Source organism: Anticarsia gemmatalis, chromosome 18 (assembly GCF_050436995.1).
Source record: "Anticarsia gemmatalis isolate Benzon Research Colony breed Stoneville strain chromosome 18, ilAntGemm2 primary, whole genome shotgun sequence".
Taxonomy (NCBI): Eukaryota; Metazoa; Arthropoda; class Insecta; order Lepidoptera; family Erebidae; genus Anticarsia; species Anticarsia gemmatalis.
In genome coordinates, this window is record NC_134762.1 from 6,593,671 (window position 1) to 6,607,675 (window position 14,005).

Sequence of the window (14,005 nt, forward strand, 5' to 3'; positions counted from 1 at the left end):
TCCATCGAGTCCAGCTCACTTCCGACCCATATCGATTCTCCCTTTCCTCTCCAAGGTGCTTGAGGCCTGTGTGCACAAGCAATTAACACAGTTTGTGTTAAACAACAACCTGCTTAACCCACTTCAATCTGGGTTCAGACCAGGTCACAGCACTACATCCGCACTCCTTAAAGTGACTGGCGATATGAGGGCGGGCATGGAGGACACTAAAGTCACCGTGGTGGCTTTGGTTGATTTCTCGAACGCCTTCAATACCGTCAGTCATGATATCCTTCTTTCCATCCTTCGTCACCTGAATATATCTTCTGGTGCACTGAATTGGTTTTCCTCATATCTTAAAGGACGCCAACAGTCGGTTCACATCGGTGACTTATCATCGAGCTGGCGTGAACTCGATTCTGGTGTCCCACAAGGCGGCATCCTCTCTCCGTTACTGTTTTCTATTTTCATCAATCTCCTAACCGAAGATCTTCAGGGTGCGTATCATCTGTATGCTGATGACTTGCAACTCTACGCGCAAGGAACAGTGGAAGAGATAGCATCAGTTGTCGGCATGATCAACAGTGACCTTGAGCACATTAAGTGTTGGTCTAGGAAGTTCGGTTTGGCTGTTAACCCTGACAAATGTCAGGCTATAGTCGTAGGCAGTCATCGCAGCATCAGTAGGCTAGGTCACGTATCAGTACCACCGGTAGTATTTGATGGCTCAATAATAGAACTGACCCCTACTGTGAAAGATCTTGGCCTTTACTTGGACTCAACTCTGAGCTGGACTGCTCAAGTATCTAACGTTTGCAAGAGGGTCACTGGTATACTGCGGGCTCTGTATCGTCTCAAAAACTTTCTCCCATCCACGACTAAAGCAATGCTTGTGCAGACCTTAATCTTTCCACTGATTGACTATGGTGATGTATGTTACTTCGACCTGAATGCAGATCTCCTCAATAAACTTGACCGCCTTCTCAACAACTGCATTCGATTCATCTTCAACCTCCGCAAGTATGATCATATATCTACATATCGCTCCCAGCTTAGGTGGCTGCCCATTCGTGAGCGTCGTAATTTACGTGCACTCACGACTCTCTTCTCTTTCCTTACTTCTTCTACTCCCCCAGCCTACCTAACTCCTTACTTTCAATATCTGTGTGATAATCACAACCGTAACCTTCGTTCCTCTAATAATCTTCTTCTTCTCTGCCCTTCACACACTTCTGGGTTTGTCAACTCTTCTTTTCCTGTCCAATCTGTCTTATTGTGGAACGCGCTCCCTCTTGAAATCAGGATGTCCACTAACCGTCTTACGTTTAAGAGCAAAGTTCGGGATCTCTTGTTAAAACAAGTTGCAGAAACTTCACACTTATCATAGTTTGTATTTATGAATTATATATATATATATTTATAAGTATTATATTTAGTTTATAGTATGTTTTTTATATCGTCTATTTAGATAATATATTGATTTATTCGTATTTAATATTTTATCATTATTAATAATTATGTATGTATATACTTATCCATATTTATGTACACTCACATGAACCATTGTTATTTATTTGTAAACCTCTTTCTCAAATTAATTTTCCTCTTTTATTATTTAAGCACCTACTTCATTTAATCTCTGCATCACCCCAAGGTAGACTGGCAGAAAATGCCTTTGGCATTAAGTCCGCCTTTATACAATTTATGTATAAGAAGTTTAAATAAATAAATAAATATAAAAAGATTTAGAAGATAGAACTTTAATAGCAAAACGGTCAAAAGTGAACAATTTTAACAGTTTTTCTATTATATTGTTATAGCGGGCACATCTATTACCACACACCATACACGTCACTACACTTTTGCCCATTATTGTAAGCAATCCAATAGGTACATTTATCCATTTTTGCAGCTATCTACAACGTCTTTAACAGGTTTTTATCATATTCATTGATAATTTTTACCACCTTACCGAATTAATGAATTGCAATTGTAATATAAAGGTTGGATAGATTTTATAGGGAACTATTTTACTCGAAAAAATCGCGAGCAGAAGCTGGTCATACAATACATTGTACCGAAGTCATTATAATATCCCGACCTGCATCGGTGAAGATAAAAGCTTGGGATAGGCCATTATCAGTGACAATGGGGTCGTAAGGTCACCGCCAGTTTATCGGCCGACACAACCCTTCACTCAATCAACGGAAAACGATAAATCTGTGAGTACATTAACCGACTGTATAACTAGAGCATATTATGGTAATGCACTTTTTGAAATTGCATACCTACTTAGGTGCAGCGCAGACGGCACACTTTTTGTGCGATCGAGTCTGTGTACTAATGTGGTAAAGTCTATTAAAAACTTAATTTTACCGTATTTTGTTTTTTCTTTAGACTCATACATGACCAAACAGGAGCGGAATAAACAATACAGCACACTTCATCCCACATTTTTCTTTTTAAATGTCTATCATGATATTCTGCACACTCGATCGCACACAAAAAGTGTGCCGTCTGCGCTGCACCTTAACCTTCCACTGCTTGGGCACTTTGTGAAGTCGTATTATTTCTAAACATTACAATTATGGTCAGTATTTCATAATTAATTATCAAAATCATACGTAGATACAATTTTAATAACTTTACATTAAATGAATACAAACATTGCAATTTAAATATATTTTTTGCAATATCCTTATTTGGACTATATGCATGATAGAAGGTAAAATATTTTTTCACTGAATGCCAAAAAATTGTGGATAAAAAATGTGCAGAGAAAATATTTAAATTATTCGTAATACATCGCCTTTTGACTGTTCGTAATATTGGACCTGTAAGAAAAAACGTATGGATGTGAATGAATCATGGGAGCTTTGCGATTGAAGTTAGTGGCGTTCTTTAGACTCGGTCTAGTGGTATAGGGTAAAGGCGAAATTTTATGTATGCAGGTAACTTGGTTTCTAGTGTGTCAAATGTGAAGAATACTTAATCAAATGCTATACTTCTATAGAATAAATAATACGAGTTTCTTTCTAGCTCTGCGCAGAAAAGGATGATTGAAATGTAGTTGTCTTTCTTAGTGTGAAACCGCGTTAAACATTTTCTGAGAATTTCTCGCTATCTTCTGACTGCCTCTGGGAACTCATATAATTTATTCTTTTGCGTTTAAAGTCACCCTACGGATAGGTACCGTTATCTGTACGTGTTTATGGCCTTTTACTTGTTGATATAAAATAAATAAAAATTTTGACATATACAAAGTTTTTTTAAAAATATTGATGTCCATCGTCCTCTGCGAGAACTCTTTTTCTTAAGCAATTTGAAATGTCAAAGGCTTGCTAGTCGATAGTACCGGCTGTAAAGTCGGAATTACCGAAAAACGAGAAATTGACACTTAAAATGTAATGCAAATAGTACCTACGGCGCCCGCTGGAGGCGCCGATCAAATTTTCATACAAGACTACTCGATTGTCATGTATGATTATCTGCTACTATCGACTACCGACAACCGAACTGTCATCGAGAAATTTTGTATGAAAATCTGATCAGCGCTTCTGACGGGTGTCGTAGGAAACATTTTGGCAGTACATTCTAAATGTCAAAATTTCGATAGCTAGCCGGTTGTCGGTAGTCGATAGTGGTAGAGAATCGAGATACCGGTTGTCGATCGTAGTACAGAATCGCGCTATCGGTCATTCGGCCTAGTAACACTCTATTTACACCTTCATCTTTCAACCAAAATTAGCGTAACAAAACAAAACCGTCATCGTTATCATTACACTCACAATTTGAATGGGAAGTGCAACAATGAGTTAATAATAACAAATTGACAGATCAGAGGTAACAATAACACAATGGAAGGTACCCAAAACAAATAACAATGTTATCAAATAACAGTTTTGTAGTTGTTATATTATGTTATGTGTGAACTATGGGCTAGGTGTTTAGATGTTTTGTTGAATCGATTTTATAAACAACTAGCTGACCCGCGCAACTTCGCTTGCGTTACATAAGCGTAAAAAAATTTCCCCGTTTTTGTAACATTTTTCACTGGTACTCTGCTCCTATTAGTTCATTCATTCATTCATATCGTATGGTTAGTGGTCAACCTAGTGTCAAAGTTGGTCAAGCCGCCCGTAAGGCCTTTGACATGGCTTAACGACTGTTATCTTAGTAGATAACAACCGGGACCGACTTTTTACGTGCCCTCCGAAGCACGGAGACGCCCAGCTCAAATACCACTATGCGGTCACCCATCTATAGAATGACCGCGCCAACGGTTGCTTCACCCACAGATCTATGTCAGACCGGTGAGCGCAACTGGCTATGGGCGCCTCTTCATAATCCTATTGGTAATAGCGTGATGATATATAGCCTATAACCTACCTCGATAAATGGACTATCTACCACCGAAAGAATTTTTCAAATCGGACCAGTAGTTCTTGAGATTAGCGCGTTCAAACAAACAAACAAACTCTTCAGCTTTATAATATTAGTATTAGTATAGATAAATTAAAAGTCATCAGTAATAAGTGTTACTGATCAGTTTCATCACTTCTTACCTAGGTAATTGTGGGTTAGCTAACCCCAGTGGTTCAGTTTTTATGGATGTTTTCGTATATTTGCTGACACTTTATTCCACTAAGACTTTTAAGGTAATTCTAGACTTGCTATAAGTCGTAAAACGAAAACTAAGTGTTTTTATTTAATTTTTTTAAGTCTACGACATTTTAATTTATTTTTTTACCAAACGTCCAATGGATACTATAGTATCCAAAATTATATTACAATACCCTCCATGGTCGTTAGAGAAGTTGCTAATAAAACTATAATATGCCATATGGTGATACATAGGTATTAGTAATAAGTTTCACTAATAACATAATTGCAAAAATCTGTTGGTCTGACTATTTATCTGTCACTTTATTTGTAGCTAACCGCTGAACAGCTATAATTAAATGGAGGTAGTTAGACCCGGATTCAAATAAAGACTTCTTTTTCAAAAATCAACCCTTAAGAAACTCAAATATAAAGAAGTTATAGACGGTTTTAGGCATTAGCCGGTTTAAAAATAAATCATTTAACTGGAAATCTATTAAGCTCTGCAAAAACAATCGACCTCTAGTCTCCTTTGACCCGTTACGTAATAGAACCTGATACAAACATCAGTCCACACATACCGTCTGAACAAACACAGACATTAGTCATTAGATCGACTCACGCGCAGCTGTCGCTTATTACTTTAACTCGGTACAAGATAGGGGTTAATTATCTTTTCCTGTACCAAATTGTGAGGCCTAGTCATAAGGAGGGAAGAGATGTAATTTGTTAAATTCAATTATAAAGTTCAGTCGTACTGATAGTACTTGTTTAGTTGTAGTGTCGCTATGACCCGATGGTCGCACTTAATCCTCATGCTTTGTAACTATCATACACACTAATCGGAATAATATTTTTAATATGCAATTCGTAAAGGAGATTCAACGGACTTGCCCCCGGTTTCTGCGGTATATTTAGCAGTCATTTATATATTCAAAACGCTTAAATTCATATGAAAATAACATTTTTAATAGATAAGCTACCGCTAAATGTGCCTCAGAAACTGGGCATTGGTGATGTAGTGAGTCGACAATAGTCGACATGTAGACAGTTCAGTCTTATTATCTCCATACGTCACTGTCATCTTCTGTACTGTTAGATACTTTAACTTTAGTTTTGAGTGCGCATATTTACAAACTTTTGCATTTAATAATATTTTCATTGGCAATTTTGCAACTAGAAAAATGTGGAAAATGTGTTTGTGCTTGAAAATATCATTAGTTTATCGAGCGATGCCGCGGTAGTCCCTTAGCAATAACACAACTACTCAATCATGCCACATTATAAAGTAATACATAATACAATCATGTCTGCTGAGTGACGCACAGACGGACTGATTGAGATAACAAATTAGAACTTCCGTGGAACATGTGATAAGTGCTGTATTGTTAAATTTATTGTACACTGCTTCATCATCATGTAGGATCATGTTTATAAATAAATTAAGTACATAATTTTATTAGTAATCTAGAAAATTGGTTCTGGTTTAAAAAAAAACTGAGAATAAGTTACAATATACTAGTAGCATATAAGTTAGTTACTGTTATAGTTTACAGTCAAATCTAGATTTACATTGACAGCGTAGTTATTTATATGTTTCATAAAATATGTATTTTTTTAGTTGTTTATTTTTACATATATTGCGCGCACTTGTAGCGAAGTAGCTTTTGACAAAGAATTGCTAGGTACCTAAATATATTATAAGAATCATAATATACGGAATGTTATAACGATTTGAGTACGAACTCCAATAATAAATTACAGCTACAAAAATTAATACTCATAAAGCCGCACAATTACAAATACACTCAAAGTAAAATTCACACAAATCGTTAACAGCCGTATTCGTCAGACGAGCAATGCTGGACACATTTTAATGGTGTTTAATTTAAGAGGAACAATAGGGAATACGCAGTGAGTATAGCCAACGGCCCTCGAACAATAGTAGAGATTCGTTAGTGATACGTAAGCGGAACCTTACTAATGTTACTCGATTTAAACTCACTTTATATGTTGCATTTAATATTTACACAAACATATCGGCAATTGACTACACTGATCGAGTAAACGGCCAAAAAAAGGGATTTACGTAGGTACATAAGGAAGTATCGAACTCTAATCGTCCCGTTTCTGGGGCATTTTATTAACACAATTAATAATTATGAACATTATGCACGAAAGGGCAGAAAAAACGGACCACTTCAAACCTATTTCTCGATTTTCGACGTCACCTGTTATACTGTTATGAATAATGATAAGGTGATATTTTTCTTTTGAATGCATTATTAATTATAAATATGTTAGAATACAGTTAACGAAAATATATTCTGGTATCTATTCAGTACTCACCTCAAACTCACTTTGCAAATCACTACCATCGAGAACCAATAGTAGCGGTAAGTATGCATACCAGGGGTATGGAACAATACTTTATGGAGCTTTGTTCGAGTCTAACTGACAAGTATGCCATATAGGAGCTGCACCAAATACGGTGAAGTGCCACCTTCGCTACCTTCTTGAGAAACTCGCAATTTGCAAACACAAATGTAGAGAAACAATTCTATTTATAGGTAACTGCTAATATTGTTAAAAGGTAATGTTTGTAGTACGTTGCCAACAAACGAGACTATTGCCATATACCGGGCTCGTTACCAAACTCTGGACTACTATTTGAGAATAATCTTATATAATTAGAAAAAGACAAACTTCAAAAAAACAAAATCAAACTCGGAACCTCACGGTCAGCAATCGGTTATTACATTGCCTATGTGGCGCTGTCGTTAACTTAACAATGGATTACTTTTGTATTATTTATATAAAAACTAGCTGACCCGGCAAACGTTGATATATGTATATAAATTTTAAAAAAATGTTAAAACTAAGGGGTATAATGTTGGCCGATTTTCAAACCTACTCAATACTCAATATGCTCACAAAATTTCATGAGTATCGGTCAAGCCGTTTCAGATGAGTACGGTAACTAACATTGTGACATGGAAATTTTATACATAAGATAACTTACTCATTCCAAATATTTCAAATACAAAATTGCCACTGAAAAACCTTATATGTCTTTGAATAACCCAAAAGTCCTACTTATCATGACACTGGTAGTTTTATTTATAGAAACTATGTCACATTCACGGCTCATTGAAGTCAAATTGAAAATAAACATGTTTTTTCATCTCAAGGACGAGTTATCTTAATGTAAACGTATTGGCTTTATCGTGAACAGGTTTTTTGTAGGTCACTGTTACTCGTACTTTTGTATGGAATTATAGTATTGTACTTGGAAATAAAAGGGACTATTGTGATATTTGTATCGGATCATTATAATTTTAAGTTTTATTTTGAGGTAGTTTAAAAACTCTACTTACGTAGTTTTATCCCTGAGTTTCACATAACCTACTAATATGAAGAGGATGATGGAGGATGACAATAATAATATATCACACTACTTGTCACTAATTTGTCCGTCCAATAGCTACCATAACACGAAGCAATTAAAAATAATGCCAGCATTGTTGAAAACGAAACTCAGCTTCCGTGGATTTAAAAAACGTTATTGACCCGAGAAATTTAGTATGGAGATACCATACTAAATTTCATCAAAATCAGTTGAGCGGTGTTTTTGTGAAAGCAGAATAGAATATTAAGTATAGATTAGACGGTGAAATTAATATGATGATAGAATAATGCTCTGTTTGATGTCACCATGATAAATCCACGTGCAATTCTAAATGTAAATGTTTATTTTAACTTTACCACAGTCAAGTAGTGACTGAGATTGTAATTAAATACGCCTTAACTGACCATGACTGATTAATTACGATTAGAATGTAGGTCTGTCTGCTACTATTCTCAGAAACTGATAAACATTATTAGATTGAAATAGAAATTAATCACTTTGTATGTATTTAACCCATGATTATTAATTTAAGTAGTACATCAATATAAGTCTGGTATATTAGGTACTTTCGATTGAAATAGTTTATAGAAAGGACATACACAGTCATATATTTCCATCTGCCGTGAAACTTTATTAATCTTTTTGTAAAATTCTATCAGCGAATACTATCCTATTTTTGAAACTTTACATTGAACTAATTTAAAATAAACTCTTCCACTTGATGTAAAATTAGGCTTAAAAATAGGCTTCTTTTTTCTTAACCTAAAATTCACGTAAAATCCAGCTGTCAGTAAAATCGAAAGGTAAACATACAATAAAGTAGAAATTACCTTACCGTTTCCAAAAAAGTCTTAAGAACAAAAATTAAATTTAACCTTTACATAATTTTACAAACAGCTGTCCCGTGAACCCTAATGACCTTGTCTCGGTAGAATCTCGGTCAATAGCAACTTGTGTTCAGTAAAAAGTGTCTCGAAAGGAAACCGGTTCGATCCCGCTCGTTGTAAATGACAAAGATAATGAAAGTTACTTAATGAGTAAACAATTACTTGTTAATGAGTTTTTAGTCTGCCGTCGGTTTGGTCAAAATGGATATTTTTTTGGTATATCATTAGCGTATTAACTGAACAAGCTGGTCAAAAGTAGTTTTGACTGGTTATAAGTTTTGACTGCAACATATAAACATAAGTATATTGATTAACGTACATATTTTACAAAGTATTATAAGCTAAAGAAATCCTATTGTAATAAAATACTGCTAATTAAAGTACGGATCAGTACAAAGAAAATTGAATACTGTGTCTGACTCGAGAACCCGGCAAACTAATGATCCGTTGTATATTCTACCATAGTCAAATAATAATAACAAAGTTAAAATATTAAGCAAAAACCAAAATACGTTACTAGCATCTCTTATGTCAAAACGCTAAAAATAAACTCACCTATTATAATGTCTTTTTTATCTTTAAAAATAACCAAATGTAATCGAACAACAAACTAGAATTCAAAATATGTACAAGAATAAACCTTTTAATACATTATCATAAGTATTACTACCAGCGCAAAAAACTTGTTTACATATCATTGAAATGAGGGCCTCCGTGGCGCAGAAGTTAAAGAGATCGTAACGCCACTACCACTGAGAAGGGTTCGATTCCCACACACAACAAAAGTGGTCTGGGCGATAGAGTATGCTAATATAACTTCTAATCTTGAGGTCACATTGATTCCCGGCTCAAACCTGCTCCCGGCTCAATTTGCTATTCTCAATAGTAGTCTGGAATAAGTTAGCGTGCTCGGTATATGCCAATAGAAATCTATTGAAATCCATAATAATAATCCATAATAATGTAAGTAATAATAGGTGTAAATACACCTATTATTACTTACATTATTATTTATTGTGTTAATATTTATTATTAAGAAAAGTGTGTAACTGTTTGTATTCCCTAATTAAATAAATAAATAAACCTTGTAATTGCGGAACGCGGGTATATATCATACACAACTATAAACCCTTCGGGTATAACAAGCGTAATATTATTTATGTATGTAAAACAAATCGTAAGATAGTACAACATACTCTGCCTACCAAACAATTGATATGCAAGCGTTATATTCAACAACAGGTGATTGTTCAAGGTCAGTGGTCCCCTGCCAACGAGGTCTGCCAAAACTTAACTCATTGTGAATCGAATGTTGGGTTATTCACCAACTCGACACAAGAGACTGGACACAACTCATTGCGAATCGAATGTTGGGTTATTCACTAACTCGACACAAGAGACTGGACACACATCCAACATTCGATTCACAATGAGTTGTCTCGAGTCTCGACACAAGAGACTAGACACACATGTGTCCAGTAGGTGAAATTCAAAATTAGTACTACCAATTATTTCGCCATGTGGACACGCCGTGATTGTTACGCGTGTCCACATGGTGAAACGTAAATTAAATCACTTTTATGTTTTCGTCAACTAGACACACGGTCGTATTTTACCCAAAGTCTTGACTATATTATACTATAACGCTTAAACACACATATTATTATCTATAGCAGAAATACTGCCAAAACAATTTAAGAGTATATTCAACAGCTAACAGGTAACCGTTTAGAAAAAAAGACAAATCCCGCACAAAAAAGTAAGTTCAGCGCATGTTTGCATAGTCCATAAAGAAATTCTGAAATTCCGATTGCAAGGAAATAAGAATTTTGTAACAATATCGATTTTTAATTATTTTAACCGACTTCTTCAAAAGTCGAAGGTTCTCAATTCTTCGGCAACTTTTGTATTAACTTACCAGTAACTCTAAATAATAATAAATAAATCTAATAGAAAAAAACATATTAAACTATATAATAGTGTAAAATATTCGCGCGTGACCAATCAATCAAACCTAATTTATAATAATATACATGATGTCTAAAATAGAATCAACTTTTTACCAACATCCAAAATATCAAAAAAAACATAACAGAACCTTATCTTATCTTATCTTAGGGGTGGGGGTGCCAGTTAATGCCTGGCTGACACTTCGACCATTCCTGATCCTTTGTGTCACCCCCTCCTTTGCTACTCTAGACGTTGGGGGGCAGGGCAAAACTTATCAGTTTTGCTATGCACCCCACCGGAAGCAGCCTGTAGTCTTCTGGTTTAGGGTAACCGCATCCTAGAAGATCCATTCTTTTCCTTCCTAAAGCATCACACTCGCACAGTATGTGTTTCATGGTTTCTGCTTCTTCATTGCAGTGCCTGCATTTGGGGTCATCTATGGCTCCTATTTTGTTTAACATGTAGTTCGTGCCGTAGTGTCCTGTGAAAGCACCAAGTATTTTCTTGATGCTGTCTTTGCTGAGGTTTATTAGGTTATTACTCCAGCTTTTGTTGACGTTATTTATGAACAGTTTCGAATGGGTTAGTCCAGATATGGCTTTCCATTCTTTCAGATGCTGGTCCCTGGTGAAGTTGGTTATTGCCAGTTTGACTGTCGCATCAGGTAGTCCAATTATTGGTTCTGGACCTATTGGGAGTGATTCTGATCCTTTCCGTGCAAGTTCATCAGCTTTCTCATTCCCATCTATGCCCGCGTGGCCTGGTACCCAAACTAGCCTAACGTTGTTTGTACGACCTACCTTGTTCAGGTTCTTTATGCAATTCAGTACAAGTCCCGAATTGACCTTAGAACAGCAAAGAGCTTTAATAGCTGCTTGACTGTCGCTGAGTATATAAATGTCGCGATTTTTTGTATCTCGTTTTATAATCTCTTGGGTGCATTCGATGATTGCGTGTACTTCTGCTTGGAAGACTGAAGCATATCTGCCTAGGCTAGTACTTATGCTGCAGTCCTCCGAGTGGACGCCTGCTCCTGTGCCGTTCTGCATTTTGGAGCCATCGGTGTACCATATCTGTCTCGATTTGGTTTGTGTGTAGAGACCTTGACTCCATTCTTCTCTCGTCGGAATCGTCATCTTAAAGTTTCTGTGAGTGACTAGTATTGTCTGTATTTTGTCAGAGTTCATATCTAGCATCTCTTTTAGATGAGGTTTTATGCCCATGTTTGTATGGTTGCACGTCATCATCTTCCTTGTCCCGAGGTTTGCATCTTTGAGTCTTTTCAACGCATTGATTGCCTCTCTTTGGACTGTAAGGTGCAATGGAGTGATTCCAAGTAAGGTTTCCATTGCTGCCGTTGGTGTTGTTCTGAAGGCACCTGTTATTGACATGCAGGCAACCCTTTGGATTGTGCTGAGCGCTTTCTTGCATGTCTCTTTATTGGTTCTTGGCCACCATACTACACTTCCATACTTGATGATGGGTAGGATCATCATTGTGTAGATCCAGTATAGTACCTTTGGTTGGAGTCCCCATGTTTTGCCATAGGCCCTCCTGAGCATGCCAAAAATTCTTAGGGATTTGTTGGTTATATGCTCCTGGTGTTTTTTCCAGGTCAGATCTTTGTCCAGTATTAGTCCTAAGTATTTGACCTGTGTCGACCATTGTAGTTCTTCTCCGGCCATCTTTAGGCTTTTGAAGTTTTTGAGGTCTCTTTTCCTAGTAAAGTACATCGCGGTGGTTTTACTAGGGTTGATGGATAGGTGGTTATCTCTGCTCCATCTTTCTGCTATTTTGATCGCTTCTTGTGACAACTGCGAGACGATCGTCGGAATTTTTCCGTTGACCATAATGGCTAGGTCATCTGCGTAACCTACCGTGTAGAATGGCCCTGTGTTCAGTTCTTTCATTAGCGAATCGACCACTAGGCTCCACAGCAGAGGTGACAGCACCCCTCCCTGTGGGCAGCCTCTGGTTGTTTTGACGTGGATGGTATCGCCAGCTAACGTGGAACTGATAACTCGGTTTTGCAGCATTTTCCCGATCCATCTGCAGATGGTTGGGTTCACACCATGTTTTATAGCAGCATCTTGAATAGCTTCGAAGGTGGTTCTGTCGAAGGCCCCTTCTATATCTATAAAGGTTGCCACGCATATTTCTTTGCTTTCCAGTGCTGCCTCTGCTCGTTCTATCACTAGATGAAGAGCTGTTTCGGTCGATTTCCCTTGTTGATAAGCACATTGCCTAACATGGAGTGGATTGTTTCTTAAAGGTCCGTCTCTTATATGTTTGTCAATCAGCTTTTCGATCGTTTTAAGTAGAAACGATGTAAGGCTGATGGGTCGATATGACCTAACATCTTCGTAGTTTGTTTTTCCTGGTTTGGGCAGGTATACTACTTTCACTTTTGACCATAGTTTTGGTATATGGCCATAGGCTAGGCAAGCTCTGTAAATACGCACCAAGTGTGGTATTAACACATTGCTGCCTTTTTGTAGGAGTATGGGGTATATGCCATCTGGTCCTGGTGATTTGTAGGGCTTGAAGCTGTCAATTGCCCATTTCAGAAGGTTCCCATCTACTATTTTCCTGGCTGTGTTCCATTCAGCCCTTGACGTCTTGATGAGATTTACTTCGCTATGCGTTATATCTTCATCTGTCATTATGTTGATGATAGTTGAACCTGGGAAGTGTTCGGTAGCCATAATGCGTAGCGTTTCTTCCCCAGATTCTGTGAGTTTCCCGTCTTTGTTTTTGATACTGGTGAGCGGGCTCTCTTTGGCCAGCGATAGTGCTTTGGTCAGTCTCATGCTTTCTGGAAGCGAGCTTATTAGGCCGCAATGATCGGTCCAGGATTTGCGCTTGCTTTTCCTTACAGCTTTGTGATATTCAGTTAGCTTTTTTGAATAGTCACTGTAGTCATTTCGGGCCTTAGCTCTATTAAAGGCGATTCTGGTTTCACGTTTTAGAGCCTCTAGTTCCTTGTTCCACCAAGGGACTTTTTTGGGTTTAATTTCTTTTGCCGGGCAGTTATCCGTCCAGGCCTGTGTGATCGTTTTCGATAACCGGTCTGCTTCAAGTTCTATATCCAGGGTAGAATTGAGCTTGCACTTCGGGTCACCTAGCAAGATCTTTAGATCTTTGCTATAGTTAACCCAGTCCGTGTGTTTGGGATTCC

The 14,005-nt window shown here is 37.0% G+C and overlaps 1 protein-coding gene across 7 annotated transcripts in view; it reads right to left on the minus strand.

Moving 5' to 3' along the window:
- brat (tripartite motif-containing protein brain tumor) overlaps positions 1–14,005 on the minus strand; it is a 439,119-nt gene that overhangs the window by 368,309 nt on the left and 56,805 nt on the right. The gene's annotated exons all lie outside the window — the stretch shown is intronic.